This window comes from Balaenoptera borealis (genome assembly GCF_965194805.1).
Source record: "Balaenoptera borealis genome assembly, chromosome: 6".
NCBI classification, from domain to species: Eukaryota; Metazoa; Chordata; class Mammalia; order Artiodactyla; family Balaenopteridae; genus Balaenoptera; species Balaenoptera borealis.
In genome coordinates, this window is record NC_138863.1 from 58,678,149 (window position 1) to 58,695,335 (window position 17,187).

At 42.1% G+C, this 17,187-nt stretch overlaps 1 protein-coding gene across 3 annotated transcripts in view; it reads left to right on the top strand.

Moving 5' to 3' along the window:
• The window catches only part of WIPF1 (WAS/WASL interacting protein family member 1), a 118,948-nt gene that overhangs the window by 43,785 nt on the left and 57,976 nt on the right, over positions 1-17,187 (top strand). The window lies entirely within an intron of this gene.

The window sequence follows — 17,187 nt, forward strand, 5'->3', positions numbered from 1 at the left end:
TAAGCCTCTCCTTGAGTTTCCCTATTAGCATAAACTGGGACACATCGTTTTGTGTTTGCAGGCAGATGCTGGGTGTTCAAAGGGCGGTAGAAAATGCAGCAATAATGTGTGGACAAACTCGCTGCAAGGCGGCATGCAAAAGTTTGTTGTTTTTATGCACTTTTTGCCTGGCAGAACGAATCTTTTGGCTTGTATTTCCTGTTAAAATAATTTCTTGTATCATTATAAATTCTTAAGTTCCCTTTTCTTTTATATATATTTTTCTGCCCTCTTCCTTTCTGTGTTCTTTTTTTTTTTTTTTTTTTTTTTTTGCAATTTTCCTTCTTTTTATTAACAGAAAATGGGAGTAGAGGGGTGTGGGCAGTTTGAATGTGGGATGAGGAAGTCCCCTGCCTCCCCCTGCCCCAGGGTTTCAGAGCATAGCCTGGGGCTGTTATGTGCAGGGTGTATAGAAGCCATGAGGTCTGTCACTAGAGCTTTGTGTCTTCAGCTTGTGCTTCCTCTAGAAAGGAAGATTTGAGGAGTCTAGAGAAGAGCCTAAGAGATGGTTAAAGCATTGGAAATTAGAGCCCAGAAACAGCTAAAGGGCCCAAGATTATTCATCCTGTGGTCCTTGAGGGACAGTTTAATACAGAACTTCAGTAAAAGGCTCTTACACAACGGCCTGCCGCTTTCAGACCTGTATGACAAAGGGAAATGTCTCAAATCTGAGTGAGAGGAAGGAAGTTACTACCTTCTTGGGCTATCATGAAGCACTAAAACAGGTTAGCCAGAGAGATTGCCGAGCTTTTTTCTGGGCCATTTGAAAACGAACGAGCCTTCTTCTGTGGCTGTTCACGTGTTAACAGAGGCAGGGAGAGAAAGGCAGAGAAGAGCCCAGGTTTGGGAGCTTCTTGTTTCCTTCTCTTCATTCCAAAGTGTACTACAAAGTGTCTGTGCTGAAAAACAGAACGACAACGGGGTGAGGGGTTAGTGGACCCATGTGTTGTTTATGTCCCAGTACTGCAAAATAACCAAAACTGTGAGGCAAGAGAAAAAAAATCATTGTTGATGTCCTCAGATTGCCACATTTTTTTCGTGTTTTGCTACCATGTTATGCAAGAAGATGGAGAGGAAGCTGACAGACTATGGGAGGATTCTAAGTTGGAGATCTCTCAGCCCAAGTGGTTTCAGAAACCCTGCACTAGCTCTGACTGAGGCAGCCCACGTTTCCACTGGGGGTGGGAGCTGGAGGGGAGATTGGACTTTATTTGATGTTTGGAGCCCTTTGCACGAATAAATGCCTGGAGGAGACACACGGAGGAGCACTGCCGTGGGCAGGTCTCTTGCACATGGCACCAGGAGCTCTCCTGAGCACCAGAAAGAGGCATACAGCTTAGCCGTGGCTGGACATCCCTGGAAGGAGCTCTTCTTTCGGTTTTGTTTTGATTTTTAATTGGTCCTAGAGGTTTGTTGTTCAGGGAGTTTTGTATTCTGCTAATCTGCTGCTCATAGCAGAAAAGGGCTTTTTATTTTGTTAAATACTTTCCAGATGGACCTGACATCTTTTTTCTTGGAGTGCATCCTTCCAAAAGCTGTTTCCCTTTCTCCTGGGGGAATCTGTTCTCTCCCCAGCCATTTCTCCAGCTTTCTCCCTTCACTGTGCTCCTTTGTGTCTGAGATGCAAGACAAGGTTTATAAAGTGTCATTATTATGCAGCGCCTCTGATCCCCAAATCTGGAAGTGGTTTCGGAAAAAGAAAAAGACAAAAAGAAGAGAACTCAGAATGGCAAGAAGGTGGTAGATCGTGTTGGATGGTGGAGAACACCTGGAATATTAATCTCACGTGTAATTCTTAGACAGGAAGTACTGCCAGTTCAGTGTGAAGGTCAAAAGTAGAAAGAGAGAAGTGGTCATCTTTTATCTGGAGAAAAGATGCTGAATTTTATGGGGAGGGACTGCATGGGCATGTTACTGAATTCTCTAAATAAGAAGAGGAAGGGGGTTGACTTCACATATCCCTCCTCTCCTGGACCCTGACATTTAGGCAGGCCTCTTTTCCCCAGAATCCCAGATAATGCAGAGTAGCACTTCAGAATCAGCATCCACAGATGTTTGGGTGGCCTGAGTTTCAGAGGAGTGAAATGGTGAGATATTCAAAATATTCATGTTAGTGGAGAAAAAGAAAATAAAAAATAAAGCTCTGATGAGTGCAACCATATAGTTGAATTTGTCCTCGGCCGTCGTTTTTGAGTTGGCATCAGCAAGTCTGTAGGCCAGCTCTCTGGGCTTCTCAGAGAGAAGTTCCTGGGTGTGTCTGAGGTATTATTGTTATCAACACGAGCATACTGGGAGCCATAGATTTGGGTTTTTCAACTGTGGTAAAACACACATAAAATTTACCATCTTAACTATTACATGTGTAGTTCAGTAGCGTTAAATATATTCACATTGTTGTACAACTCATCTCCAGAACTTTTTCATTTTGTGAAATGGAAACTCCATAGCCATGAAACAACTCTCCAGTTCCCCTCCCCCAGCCCCTGGCAACCACATTCTACTTTCTGTTTCTATGAGATTGACTACTCTAGGTACTTCACATAAGAGGAAGCATACAGTATTTGTCTTCTTGTGACTGCTATATTTCACTTTGCATAATGTCCTCAGGGTTCATCCATGGTGTAGCATGTGTCAGAACTTCCTTCCTTTCTGAGGCTGAATGTATATGTACAGACCACCTTTCCATTATATGTACAGACCACATTTTCTTTATCCATTCATCTGTGGATGACATTTGGATTGCTTCCGCCTTTGGCCTTTGTCACTAATGCTGCTGTGAACATGGGTGTCCAAATACCTCTTTGAGACCCTGCTTTCAATTCTTTTGTATATATATCCAAAAGCGGTATTGGTAGATCATATGGTAGTTCTATTTTTAATTTTTTGAGGAATTGCCATACTGTTTTCCATAGCAGCTACACCCTTTTACATTCCCACCAACAGTGCCCAAGGGTTCCATTTTCTCCACAACCTAGCTAATAACTTGTTGTTTTCTGTTTTTTTTTTTTTATAGCAGCCATCCTGATGGATGTAAGATGATATAGTTTTGATTTGCATTTTCCTAACAATTAGTGATATTGAGCATCTTTTTGTATGCTTGTTGTTGTTTGTATATCTTCTTTGGAGAAATGTCAGTTCAAGTCCCTTGCCCATTTTTTAATGAGGTTATTTGGTTTTTTGTTGTTGAGTTTTAAGGGTTCTTTATGTATTCTAAATATTTAGGGAACTGTAGATTTTTTAAGTATTGTATGTGCAGGTTCCAATGTTCACATTATCTACTAGGAACCAGCTGCCTCCTGTGATCTACACCCTTGGGAAAGAGCATGAGTTTCAATAATATGGGGTTTTTTTTCCAACTGTATGATTTTTATCCTAACTCTGGAGTGCTATACAAAATCTCAGTCATTTTCAGCTTATAAGCAGTTTGGTTTTTGAGAACTGACAAAGGTGAAGAGAAGGAAAAGAAAGGGAAGAGCTTGGGGTAATGCTTTTTATTCCTTCCATAATTTATACTTTTTCAGCTATGTAAACGTCAGGAAAAAGCCTTACCCTCAATTCTGTTGACTAAAACTAGACCCTGTGCAAGAATAAACATACTTTCTGAGAATCATCCAGTAATTATGTCTTCTTATACCACCCTCCCTCCAAACCCACAGGCTTGAATTCACCTCAGATTACAAAACCATTATCATTTTCCTTCATGAATGCCTCAAGCAAAATGTATTTTGCTTCTGAGTAGTAAGGACCCAAAGAGGACTTGGTCTGCTGTCCCAGGAAAAGGAGCAAGAACAGCGGGCCTCTTCTGGAGCTGTGGCCAGGGGGTTTGTGTAGATTTCAGACTTTCAGGAAGGAACTGGTAGGGAAGATGTGATGGGCAGGCGGGCGCAGTGCTGTGTAGGGCTGCTTTTGCTGGAGGTGCTACTTCTAAATGGAGTATCATTGTGGTTAGGGAAGGGATTGCCTGTGTGCCCGACTGATTCTTCACTCTACCGTTTCAATTTCCCTCCACTTCTTCATCAGTTAGAAAGTTGGTGCTGTTTCCCCCCCCCCCCACAAAAAAAAGCCTTAGTGTCCCTCCTCTCCTCTCCCACACCCACCCCCCCCCAAAAAAGCAAGCTATCAGGAAATGACAAGAACAGTAGCATTTATTTGTTTGTTGATGAAAGGACAGAGAAAGCTTTGTCTTCAAAAGAATAACAAAATAAACTGGGAAAATATGAGTCCTGGAGGTGGAACCCTGTTATGATGCAACAAACCGACAAACTTCAGAGGCACCTCTTCCTAGTGTACATGACATCCTATGCCAGTTCCACCCGGAGGTATTCATACACCACCAACATTGTAATTTCTCCATACTAATTCGAAGTTACTGCTTTGAGACTGTCAGACTAGCTAGATACTTACCAGAATGTCTGTTTTTGATACTTTCTGGTATGAATTAGGCTAGCTTTCTGCTTTTGTTTGTGCCTGTGTTTAAATAATATGTCATATTTTAGGTTCACTCATTGTATTGGTTTGTAATCCTAGTGTGACTTAAAAACAGAGACTTTTTTTTTTATATAGTAGGATACATGTTTGCACACATGCATGTACCCACCCCTCCTAAAAATTCTTTAGGGCATATCCTTCCTCAGTTAAAAGTCATTAGATGATATCTTGGCACCTACATTTATTTAGAATATGCTGCTAACTTCAGGCTAGACAGTTATTCATGTATTATACCTATAGATTCGTTTGGAGGGTCTGCTAGTGAATTGCTCTTCTTTTAATAAATCACTGACTTATTAAATGGTGGTTAGGAGCATCTTTGATTTCCAGGCTGGCTACGGAAAGATTTGGTCTTCCTTAAAGGCTTTAGAGACCTGTAGAATGATCCTGGCTCCTGGAAACTGGGTGTGGGACCAGTAGAGGGGCTGCCCAATACCTCACCAGCTTGCTACGCAGACAGATGCACGGAGAGAGCTGCTAAAGGACAGGAATTGGTGTTCCAGCTCCGCCCTCTCACTGTGGTGTGACTTCTTAGGAAAGTCCCAGTTCCAGAAGTCATTTAACCAACTGAACATTCTTGATGGGCTGCCACCAGGGCTTCGCCTAAAACCTCTTTCAAAGCAAACAACATGTGCCTTCACTCTTTCTCTCCTTCCCTTTGCGTTCCCCCTTCTTGCCCATCACCTCGTGAAAACTGAGATCAGAACTCACCTGCACAGACAGCTAGCTTCCTCCCCCAGCCCCACCTCTAATCTTTATGTTCCACTTCCTCAGAGCATTTAATACCCTTCCCTGCAAAACAGGGACAAATCAAGGCTGATGAGCATAGTTGCCAGAATGAAAGTGTTTGAGTGGTTTTTCATAGGAAAAATAATTGGGGGGGAGGGCGGGGGAAATAATGTTATTATGAGATAGATCCTGATGAATATGGAAGGGTGGATAGTTTACTTTTTTAAAGCTTTTTAAAAGGATTCATAAGGAGGTAGCAGTAAGGGAAAGGGAATTGAAAAGGCCAGAGGATAATTTGCTCTAAAAGACAAAAAAGTTAGGTTATTCAAAAACTATTTTTTTCTCCTACTTCGGTGCCAGGAACATCTGGCTTTGGGAAAAGTTTCGGAAACAGGGTTTCAGATGCTGTTGTCATTATTTAAAACTTAAAGAGGTAGGTAAAAAATAGAACTCTGGGTTTTTAGAAATAGAAGGGATCTTCAAGGGTTCAATCCCCTCATTTTTACTTTTTTTATTTTTATTTTTTAAATTAATTTTTTTTTGGCTGCGTTGGGTCTTCATTGCTGCACGTGGGCTTTCTCTAGTTGCGGCGAGCGGAGGCTACTCTTCATTGCAGTGCAGGAGCTTCTCATTGTGGTGGCTTTTCTTGTTGCGGAGCACGGGCTCTAGGCGTGTGGGCTTCAGTAGTTGTGGCACGCAGGCTCAGTAGTTGTGGCTCATGGGCTCTAGAGCACAGACTCAGTAGTTGTGGCTCACAGACTTAGTTGTTCTGTGGCATGTGGGATCTTCCCGGACCGGGGCTTGAACCCGTGTCCCCTGCATTGGCAGGTGGATTCTTAACCACTGCACCACCAGGGAAACCCTCCCCTCATTTTTAGATTTGGAAACTGAGTCCCCGAAAGGTTAGGTGATTTGTCTTGGCCAAAAGAGCTAATTAGTGAGAGTGGTGAACATCAATCATGGCTCCTGGCTCCTGGCTCCAGCACGGGCTGCGATGTTGAGAGCTCCCAAGGACTTGGAGAACTTCTACCCCTCTGGGATCTACAGAGGCCAGACCCATGCCTAAGAGGGGCAGGCCAAGCAACTGAGGAGCTTATAAGCTCACAAAACTCCAGCCAAGTGACCTCTATTTCTGGAAGGTGGCACAGCAATATGGGTGTAACCTTATCAGTAGACTCCTAATCCATCCTACCTGGAGAAAGTTTGTGTGCAGTGAACGGTGAAGAGGACAGCCCAGAAAGGAAAAATTCCCAGCGGTTGCCCAGGATTGGCCAGTAAGAGAGACCCTCAATCTTGTGGACATGACTGTGGATTGAGAGGAGTTGTCCATTGAGCAGTGTGGCTGAAGATCAGGCCCAGATTAAGTAACCTTTCCAGTGACCATGGCCCAGATTAAACAGCCTTCAAGAGGCTTACCCATCCTTAGCCCTGATTCCAAGATCCCTGAACCACCTTCTGAACATTAAATCAGCTTCCTCGCTACCACTATCTCAGAAGAGTATACTCTGGACAATGACCATGGTCACTGGAAAGAAATGCCATCATTTGTGAATTCTGGTGTGCCAGGGAGCCTCTCGTGAATTTGTAAGATGGGTCGGTCATTCTGAGTCTGATCCCTCTGACTCCCAGATAAAAAGGAGATTTGGGGACCTCTGTGGCGAAGTCCCTGTGCTGGAAGTGTGGTGATCTACCCCTCCCCGGGAATGCCACTCCACAGGGTCTTTCCTGGGCAAGCAGCAGCCTCTCCTCAGTGTCAATTCTACTTCTTTGTCACTCCTCTTTAAAATGCCACAAGCATTATAAAAAGAAAATGAAATATAATATGTGGGTCCTGCAATTGGACATTACAAGCCCTTTTTTGGACTCTTGATATTTTATGGGGTCTTTTTTCTGCCCTTTGGGGGGCATTTTCCCTTAATTCAGAAATATTTACTGAGCACCTTCCCTGTAGATCTTAAATTCTAGGTGGGAGACGTGGACAATAACAAAACCCTAATAAAATCGTATGTCACGTGGTATAGTACAGGGTTAAAAGTAGCGAGGACTGTGGAAGAAGTGCAGCAGGGTAGGAAGAGTGGCAAGGCAGGGGTGGGTGTATGATTTAAGTGGGGCAGGTAGGGTGATTGTCACGTAGAAGGTGGCATTTGAGTGAAGACTTGGAAGAGGTGAGAGAATGCGCCTTGCAGTTACCGGGAGAAAGGCACAGGGGCCTTGAGGCAGGAGCAAGCCTGGCATATTCAAGGAATAAGGAGGAGCTGGTGTGACCAGGCAGAGTAAGTGAGGAGGAGGGAAGTAGGGGGAAGTACTGGAGGGCCTTGTAGGCCCTTGTAGGACTCTGGCTTTCAATCAAGAGTGAGAGGGAGCTTTGGGATCACTTTGAGCCATGGAGAGACGATGATCTGGCTTTGTTCTTTAAAGGATGCCTCTGGCTACTGTATTGAGAATACAGTACAGGAGAGTAAGAGTTGAAGAGAGAGACTATTCCAGTACTCTGGTGAGAGATGAGGGTGCCTTGGACCAGGGTGGCAGCACTAGAGATGATGGTGAGGAGTAATCAGAGCCTGTTTTTTTTTTAAATTGAAGTTTCATTGATCTACAATGTCATGTTAGTTTCGGGTGTACAGCAAAGTTCATGTTCTTTTCCATTATGGTTTACTACAGGATATTGAATATAGTTACCTGTGCTATAAGATAAGACCTTGTTGTTTATCCATCCTATATATAATAGTTTGCACCTGCTAGTACCAAACTCCCCATCCAACCCTCCCCTGCCCCTCCCCCCTTGGCAACCGCAAGTCTGTTCTCTATGTCTGTGAGTCTGTTTTGTAGATATGTTCATTTGTGTTGTAGTTTAGATTCCACATATAAGTGATAGCATGTGGTATTTGTCCTTCTCTCTCTAACTTACTTCACTTAGTATGATAATCTCTAGGTCCATCCATGTTGCTGCAAATGGCATTATTTCATTCTTTACGGCTGAGTAGTATTCCATTGTATATATATACCACATCTTCTTTATCCATTCATCTGTCAATGGATGTTTAAGTTGCTTCCATGTCTTGACTATTGTGAATAGTGCAGATCCTGATTGTTTTGAAGGTAGAACAAGATTAACTGTTGGATTGAACGATGATAAGTGGAAGAGAGGAGTCAAGGAAGACCTCAAGGATTTTACCCTAAGCATAGGAAGAATGGAAGTGCCATCAGACTGAGACGGGGAAGGCTGTAAGTAGAGCAAGGGGGTGGCAGGGAAGGGGAGATCTATGGAGTTTAGTTTGGGATGTGATGAGCATGAGAGGTCTGTTAGACAGACATTGCATGGAGATGTTGAGTAGGCTTGGATATGTGTCTACACACAGGAGATAGAATTCTAGAAGAAATTAATCTTCTGTAATGGTCTTAATGGTTGAATATTACTCCTCAATGCACCTGCAGCTTCTAAAACTCCTATAAAAAACATGAAATGGAACTCTGCATAAGGACTTACTCATTGATTGATTTCTGGGACTGAAATCAGAGAGAGAATGTTTACTTAAGTAAACGAGAGTGGAAGGATCAGGGTTTTTGTTTTAGGCCTTGCCTTTTACTGTTTAACCCTCAGGGATTCCATAATTCTTCTTCTTATTATTTTTTTTAACATCTTTATTGGAGTATAATTGCTTTACTGTGTTGTGTTAGTTTCTGCTGTATAACAAAGTGAATCAGTGGTATGCATACATATATCCCCATATCCCCTCCCTCTTACATCTCCCTTCCACCCTCCTTATCCCACCCGTCTAGGTGGTTGCAGAGCACCAAGCTGACATCCCTGTGCTATGCGGCTGCTTCCCACTAGCTATCTATTTTACATTTGGTAGTGTATATATGTCAGTGCTACTCTCTCACTTCGTCCCAGCTTACCCTTCCCCCCTCCCCGTGTCCTCAAGTCCGTTCTCTATGTCTATGTCTTTATTCCTGTCCTGCCCCTAGGTTCATCAGAACCATTTTTTTTTTTAGATCCATATATACATGTTAGCATACGGTATTTGTTTTTCTCTTTCTGACTTACTTCACTCTGTATGACGGACTCTAGGTCCATCCACCTCACTACAAATAACTCAATTTTGTTTCTTTTTATGGCTGAGTAATATTCCATTGTATATATGTGCCACATCTTCTTTATCCATTCATCTGTTGATGGACACTTAATTTGATTCCATGTCCTGGCTATTGTAAATAGTGCTGCAGTGAACATTGTGGTACATGACTCTTTTTGAATTATGGTTTTCTCAGGGTATATGCCCAGTAGTGGGATTGCTGGGTCATATGGTAGTTCTATTTTTAGTTTTTTAAGGAACCTCCATACTGTTCTCCATAGTAACTGTATCACTTTACATTCCCACAAACAGTGCAAGAGGTTCCCTTTTCTCCACACCCTCTCCAGCATTTATTGTTTGTAGATTTATTGATGATGGCCATTCTGACCAGTGTGAGGTGATAACTCATTGTAGTTTTGATTTGCATTTCTCTAATGATTAGTGATGTTGAGCATCTTTTCATGTGTTTGTTGGCAATCTGTATATCTTCTTTGGAGAAATATCTATTTAGGTCTTCTGCCCATTTTTGGATTGGGTTGTTTGTTTTTTTGATATTGAGCTGCATGAGCTGCTTGTATATTTTGGAAATTAATCCTTTGTCAGTTGCTTCATTTGCAAATATTTTCTCCCATTCTGAGGGTTGTCTTTTGGTCTTGTTTATGGTTTCCTTTGCTGTGCAAAAGCTTTTAAGTTTTATTAGGTCCATTTTGTTTATTTTTGTTTTTATTTCCATTTCCCTAGGAGGTGGGTCAAAAAGGATCTTGCTGTGATTTACGTCATAGAGGTTTCTGCCTGTGTTTTCCTCTAAGAGTTTGATAGTGTCTGGCCTTACATTTAGGTCTTGAATCCATTTTGAGTTTATTTTTGTGTATGGTGTTAGGGAGTGTTCTATTTCATTCTTTTACATGGAGCTGTCCAGTTTTCCCAGCACCACTTACTGAAGAGGCTGTCTTTTCTCCATTGTGTATTCTTGCCTCCTTTGTCAAAGATAAGGTGACTGTGCGTGGGTTTATCTCTGGGCTTTCTATCCTGTTCCATTGATCTATATTTCTGTTTTTGTGCCACTACCATACTGTTTTGATTACTGTAGCTTTGCAGTATAGTCTGAAGTCAGGGAGTCTGATTCCTCCAGCTCCGTTTTTCTTTCTCAAGATTGCTTTTGCTATTCGGGGTCTTTTGTGTTTCCATCCAAATTGTGCAATTTTTTGTTCTAGTTCTGTGAAAAATGCCATTGGTAGTTTGATAGGGATTGCACTGAATCTGTAGATTGCTTTGGGTAGTATAGTCATTTTCACAATGTTAATTCTTCCAGTCCAAGAACATGGTATATCTCTCCATCTGTTCGTATCATCTTTAATTTCTTTCATCAGTGTCTTATAGTTTTCTGCATACAGGTCTTTTGTCTCCTTAGGTAGGTTTATTCTTAGGTATTTTATTCTTTTTCTTGCAATGGTAAATGGGAGTGTTTCCTTAATTTCCCTTTCAGATTTTTCGTCATTAGTGTATAGGAATGCCAGAGATTTCTGTGCATTAATTTTGTATCCTGCTACTCTACCAAATTCATTGATTATCTCTGGTAGTTTTCTGGTAGCATCTTTAGGATTCTCTATGTGTAGTATCATGTCATCTGCAAACAGTGACAGTTTTACTTCTTCTTTTCTGATTTGGATTCCTTTTATTTCTTTTTCTTCTCTGATTGCTGTGGCTAAAACTTCCAAAACTATGTTGAATAATAGTGGTGAGAGTGGGCAACCTTGTCTTGTTCCTGATCTTAGAGGAAATGGTTTCAGTTTTTCACCACTGAGAACGATGTTGGTTGTGGGTTTGTCATATATGGCCTTTATTATGTTGAGGTAGGTTCCTTCAAATGCCTACTTTCTGGAGAGTTTTTATCATAAATGGGTGTTGAATTTTGTTGAAAGCTTTTTCTGCATCTATTGTAATGATCATATAGTTTTTATCCTTCAATTTGTTAATATGGTGTATCACATTGATTGTTTTGCATATATTGAAGAATCCTTGCATTCCTGGGATAAACCCTACTTAATCATTGTGTATGATCCTTTCAATGTGCTGTTGGATTCTCTTTGCTAGTATTTTGTTGAGGATTTTTGTGTCTATGTTCATCAGAGATATTGGCCTGTAGTTTTCTTTTTTTGTGGCATGTTTGTCTAGTTTTGGTATCAGGGTGATGGTGGCCTTGTAGAATGAGTTTGGGAGTGTTCCTCCCTCTGCTATATTTTGGATGAGTTTGAGAAGGATCAGTGTTAGCTCTTCTCTAAATGTTTGATAGAATTGACCTGTGAAGCCATCTGGTCCTGGGCTTTTGTTTGTTGGAAGATTTTTAATCACAGTTTCAATTTCATTACTTGTGATTGGTCTGTTCATATTTTCTGTTTCTTCCTGGTTCAGTCTCGGAAGGTTGTGCTTTTCTAAGAATTTGTACATTTCTTCCAGGTTGTCCATTTTACTGACATATATTTGCTTGTAGTAATCTCTCATGATCCTCTGTATTTCTGCAGTGTCAGTTGTTACTTCTCCTTTTTCATTTCTAATTCTGTTGATTTGAGTCTTCTCCCTTTTTTTCTTGATGGGTCTGGCTAATGGTTTATCAAGTTTGTTTATTTTCTCAGAGGACCAGCTTTTAGTTTTATTGATCTTTGCTGTTGTTTCCTTCATTTCTTTTCCATTTATTTCTGATCTGATCTTTATGATTTCTTTCCTTCTGCTAACTTTGGGGTTTTCTTTGTTCTTCTTTCTTTAATTGCTTTAGGTGTAAGGTTAGGTTGTTTATCTGAGATGTTTCTTGTTTCTTGAGGTAGGATTGTATTGCTATAATCTTCCCTCTTAGAACTGCTTTTGCCGCATCCCATAGGTTTTTGGTCATCGTGTTTTCATCATCATTTGTTTCTAGGTATTTTTTGATTTCCTCTTTGATTTCTTCAGTAATCTCTTGGTTATTTAGTAGCATATTGTTTAGCCTCCATGTGTTTGTATTTTTTACAGTTTTTTTCCCTATAATTGATATCTAGTCTCATAGTGTTGTGGTCGGAAAAGATACTTGATATGAATTCAGTTTTCTTAAATTTACCAAGGGTTGACTTGTGACCCAAGATATAGTCTATCCTGGAGAATGTTCCATGAGCACTTGAGAAGAAAATGTACTTCTTTTTTTTTTGGCTGCATCTCGTGGGATCTTAGTTCCCCAACCAGGGATCAAACCTGCGGCCCCTGCAGTAGAAACGTGGAGTCTTAACCACTGGACTACCAGGGAAGTCTCCATAATTCTTATTTTTAAGAAAAAAATTTTTAGCAGCATAGGCAAAAGCAAAGTTTTTTTTTTTTCAGATGCTCAATACCTAAAGAAATCATGCTGTTCTTTGCATATATGTCAAGGCAATTGAAGAAAATATTATGAGGTTCTTTTCATCTTTTAATGTTTATGTTTATATTATCTTGATTTGAAATTGCATTTATTGTGATTGAAACAAATGTTAGCTAGTTATACAAATATTAATGAATTAATGTATGTTAGCTATTTTCCTGGAAAAAAAGGAGGTATGTTAACTTCAGTCAGTAGGGAGAACGCTGAGTTCTCATAGGTTGGATCTAAGTCTGTGCAAAACCTATTGAATACATTTGACCTCTAAATTCGCCCTTTGTCTGCTTTTTAGTCAGCTTGAGTGAACAAAAAAGATCTATTTAAGAAATACTTAAATTGGTACACTGGAGTAACACTGGAAGTTCCTACCCCAAACAGAGACTAAAAGTTTTTATTCTCAGTCTTGTACTCAGTTTATAAGAGTATCTATCCATTTTGTCTTTGTCTCATTAGACCCTCGACCAGCCTACAAGGCAGGCTCTGTGTGAGCCCCATTTACAGAAGTTTTTATATTGCCTCAGAGGGGAAGTGACTGGGCTGCAGTCCCCTGAGCCAGAATTCAGACCCAGGGCTACCTGTAGCCAAAGCCTCCCCTACTCTGCTTACCAGAAGCAAGAGCAAAGTAAACCAACCAGAGCATTTTAGTAAAATAATGTAGACCAAGAGGCACTGCAGAATGACCTCTTTTATGAAAAAGTAAAACATGGGCTCCATTCAGGAATTTCAGGTAGTTGCTAAACCAGTCCTTGAAATGAGAGGGTACACGAAAAGAGTCTCTTTTTTCATCTCTGCCCCGTACGGTGGTGGGGCTGCTTGGGTGGTGTGATGCCTGTGGACTAAGAACAGCCCCTCCATCAAACTTACAGGAAACACCGAGCCCTCTCTTGCGTAGAAGTCCATTGGTGCCAGCGGGCAGCAGCTGTCCAGGCTGCTCCTAGAAGGTGCCTGGGAGCTGGGAGACTGCAGCCAGCCAGCCCTGAGAAGACATGAGCAGGGGGTTCTGAGAGCCTTGGAAGTGGTCCAGGACCTAGAGGCACTGACCTCAACTCCAGGCGCAGAAAGAAGGGCTGGGCTGTGTCCCCACAGTACAAGCCAGACGGAGTGCCAAAGGGCAATAGGGTCAGCTCCTACACTGGAACCCTCCATGGGCACCCTTGGGAGGAGCAGCCCCCCACTGCAGCAGATGATATTCAGACTGTTAGCACTGGTGCAGCCGCGCTGGTTTCTAAAATACTGAGATGCTTCAAAACCCGTTGGTGACTCATCACCAACCTCAGTCACCCGAGTACACCCCAGCACCCCTAAGACCTCTGTCATATTTCAGCAACTAAGGATTAATGCCTGGCACAGCAAGGGGTGCCCCAGGACCCTGCTCCAGCATCAGACATTGTTTGGATTGGTTATTGCCTGTGCCTTATTGGTTGTTAAATATTTTGAATATAACTCCTGTCTCACCCCCAGTACAATGGAACACCTAGGCATTTCTGTGAGCAGGCGATGACGAATTTTGATTGGGGTCCAGGAGGGCAAAATTTAACCTATAATTGTGTACCAAGGTCACTGGTTCTCTGCTCTGGGCCTATCGTTAGCATCCCAGGCTATTCTTCACCATCTAGAAGGAAAATACCTGCAGTGGCTATGGCTGGAAAGATAATAAGCAGAGTCAAGCAAGGCCCTTAGAAATATAATTTTGATTCGTGTTTTCAGAGGGCCCCAAGTTTAAGAAGATAGGATTTTTTAGGAATACAACATCCCTCCTCTATTTGCTTTCTACTCCGATCCTACTTGTCATTAGAAAAATGGTGATTCCTTTGAAACATGACTTGTTTGTCCCAGTAGATCAGTTTCTCCTCCTGCCCAGAGGAGGTGAAAGTTTCATTATAAGCCGAGCTCCACTAATCCTGATTTATTAGTATCAAACACTTGCTTTTTGCAGCTGTGGGAACAGTTTTCAGAGTTTTCAAAGTCGATTTATTTTAGAGTTGGACTTGCAGTACCACAAGGTTAAGAAAAAAAAAAAAGGATTCTTTCACAAACATGGTAAATGCCCACACATGGTGGTTCCAGGGGTATGTGAGGAGTCGTTGTGCCCATCCACAAAGCATCAGACTGAGTTTTAGGTGGTGCGAGGTATGCTGAGTTCTTTAACACAAGGGGGTTTAAGCTGAAGTCTGTGAACATAACACACCTTTATTTTCACTAACCTCTAACTGAAAATTTGCATGTCCTGCAAGTATGAATGTAGCCAACAAACTGCCGTAGTTTTAGCAGCGCTTGTGACATCATCACCAATAGAGGTCATTGACATTTTACATCATTACCTGGTAGGCAGCTTCTAAGATAGCCCCCAAGGATCCCCATCTCCTGGAATTCACACCCTTATTTAAATCCCTCCCCTTCATGTGGGCTAGATTTAGTGATTCATTTATAGTGAACAGGATGCAGCAGAGAGGATGGGATATCACTTCTGAGATTTAATTATGAAAGACTATGGTTTCCATCTTGGGGGCTTTCTGTCACTCTGTTGCTTACTGTGAGGGAAGCCAGCTACCATGTTCTGAACTACCCCATAGACCCACACGGCACAGAATGGAGGGAGGCTTTGACCAATAGCCAGCGAGGAACTGAGTCCTGCCAACATGTGAGTGAGCTTGCAAGTGGGTTCTCCCCTAGTTATCATGTGTGCTAGAAAAAATATCTAACAACACATGAAATCCATGGTTTCGTGGATCTAGTCACTTAGGATGACACTAAATTATGTATTCAGATTCTTTTAAGGTTAGTTGAATTAAATAAAAATATTAAGTAAATGATATCATTTGGGTGGTATGCAGCCATCCCAGGATTATGAAGTCGGTTTGCAAATGTTTGACATTTGGGAACCACTGCCTTAGGAAACTTATTGGGAGACCAGACACATATACAGATTAAGAGATAACCAGTTCAAGTTCAAGTGGATCTGAGTTCGATCAGATTGCTTCCAGGATATTTGATAACCTAATAACTAAGGTTTATAGAGGGGTAGTCCCTATCCTTCACCCCTTCAAACTTCCAGTCACATGTGACGCTGCCCCTTTGCCACTGCCTCTCAGAGCACGAGAAGGGGGTGGTGGGTAGTGATTTGGGGGGCTCAACAGGTTCCTCATTGTTCTCTCATCTGTAAAATTAAGTTCTGTTTAATTTAATTCCACAAATTCCAAGGCCTAGAGACACATCATGTTGGTGCCTAAATCACCCTTGCGGCTCACCGTCTAGTTCCGCATAGTCCGGTGCATAGTCCCCTTGAAATGTCGCTGGTCGGAATTGATACGGGCTGGGCTGTAGGTGTAAAGGATACATAGGATATGAAGATTTAGTACGAAAAGATGACTGTAAAATATCTCATTAGTAATTGATTCATGTTGAAATGATATTTTAGATATATGGGGTTAAAGAAAACATATTCTTTTTTTTAAAAGTAATTAATTTATTTTTATATTTATTTTTGCCTGTGTTGGGTCTTCGTTTCTGTGCAAGGGCTTTCTCTAGTTGCGGCAAGTGGGGACCACTCTTCCTCGCGGTGCGCGGGCCTCTCATTATCGCGGCTTCTCTTGTTGTGGAGCACAGGCTCCAGACACGCAGGCTCAGTAGTTGTGGCTCACGGGCCTAGTCGCTCCGCGGCATGTGGGATCTTCCCAGACCAGGGCTCGAACCCATGTCCCCTGCATTGGCAGGCAGATTCTCAACCACTGCGCTACCAGGGAAGCCCCTAAAACTTATTCTTAAAGTTAATTTCACCTGTCACTATTTTTCATGTGTCTACTAGAAAACTGTAAATTGTGTATATGGCTGGCATATTTCTAATGGGCAGTACTGCCTGCAGGCGAGAGGAAGTACGCAAGTGTACGCGGGAGGATGTTGGAGTGGGAGGGGTGGTTAGCCCTATACTGCTTATGCTGACCTGTGACCTGTGCTTGTCCCTCCCTGACCTCCAGATTGTATTTCCATTTGCTTTCTGGATATACCTGATATCTTGCCAGATCTCAAGCTCAATGCGAGCAAATGCCTTCCCTCTAAAACCTGGACCTCCTTTTGCCTTCCCCACCTCATTAATGGCACCCCCGTCTAATCAATCTCTATGTCATGTTATTTCTCAAATAACATTCAGTATTATTTGAATCCATGTCCCCTTTTATGTTTCCTCTGCCTCTTCCCTGAATTATACCTTCAAAGCCTGTGGGCTGGACTAGTGCAGATAAGTCTCCTGCCCTCAAAGACTCCAGCCCTTCCCCTCGCTGCCATCAGAGTGAGCTGATAAAGCACAACTTTGACCATGGCACCACTGCTTAAACGTCTTTCATGGGCCAGGCACCTCCAGTTTGGGAGTCCAAATTCCTGAACACTGCCCGACCCCAGAATACCTTTCCAGCCTCGTCTCCCCAGGCCGCCATGTTTCAGCCACATCTGACGAGCAGCCTTACTCTCTCGCCGCCT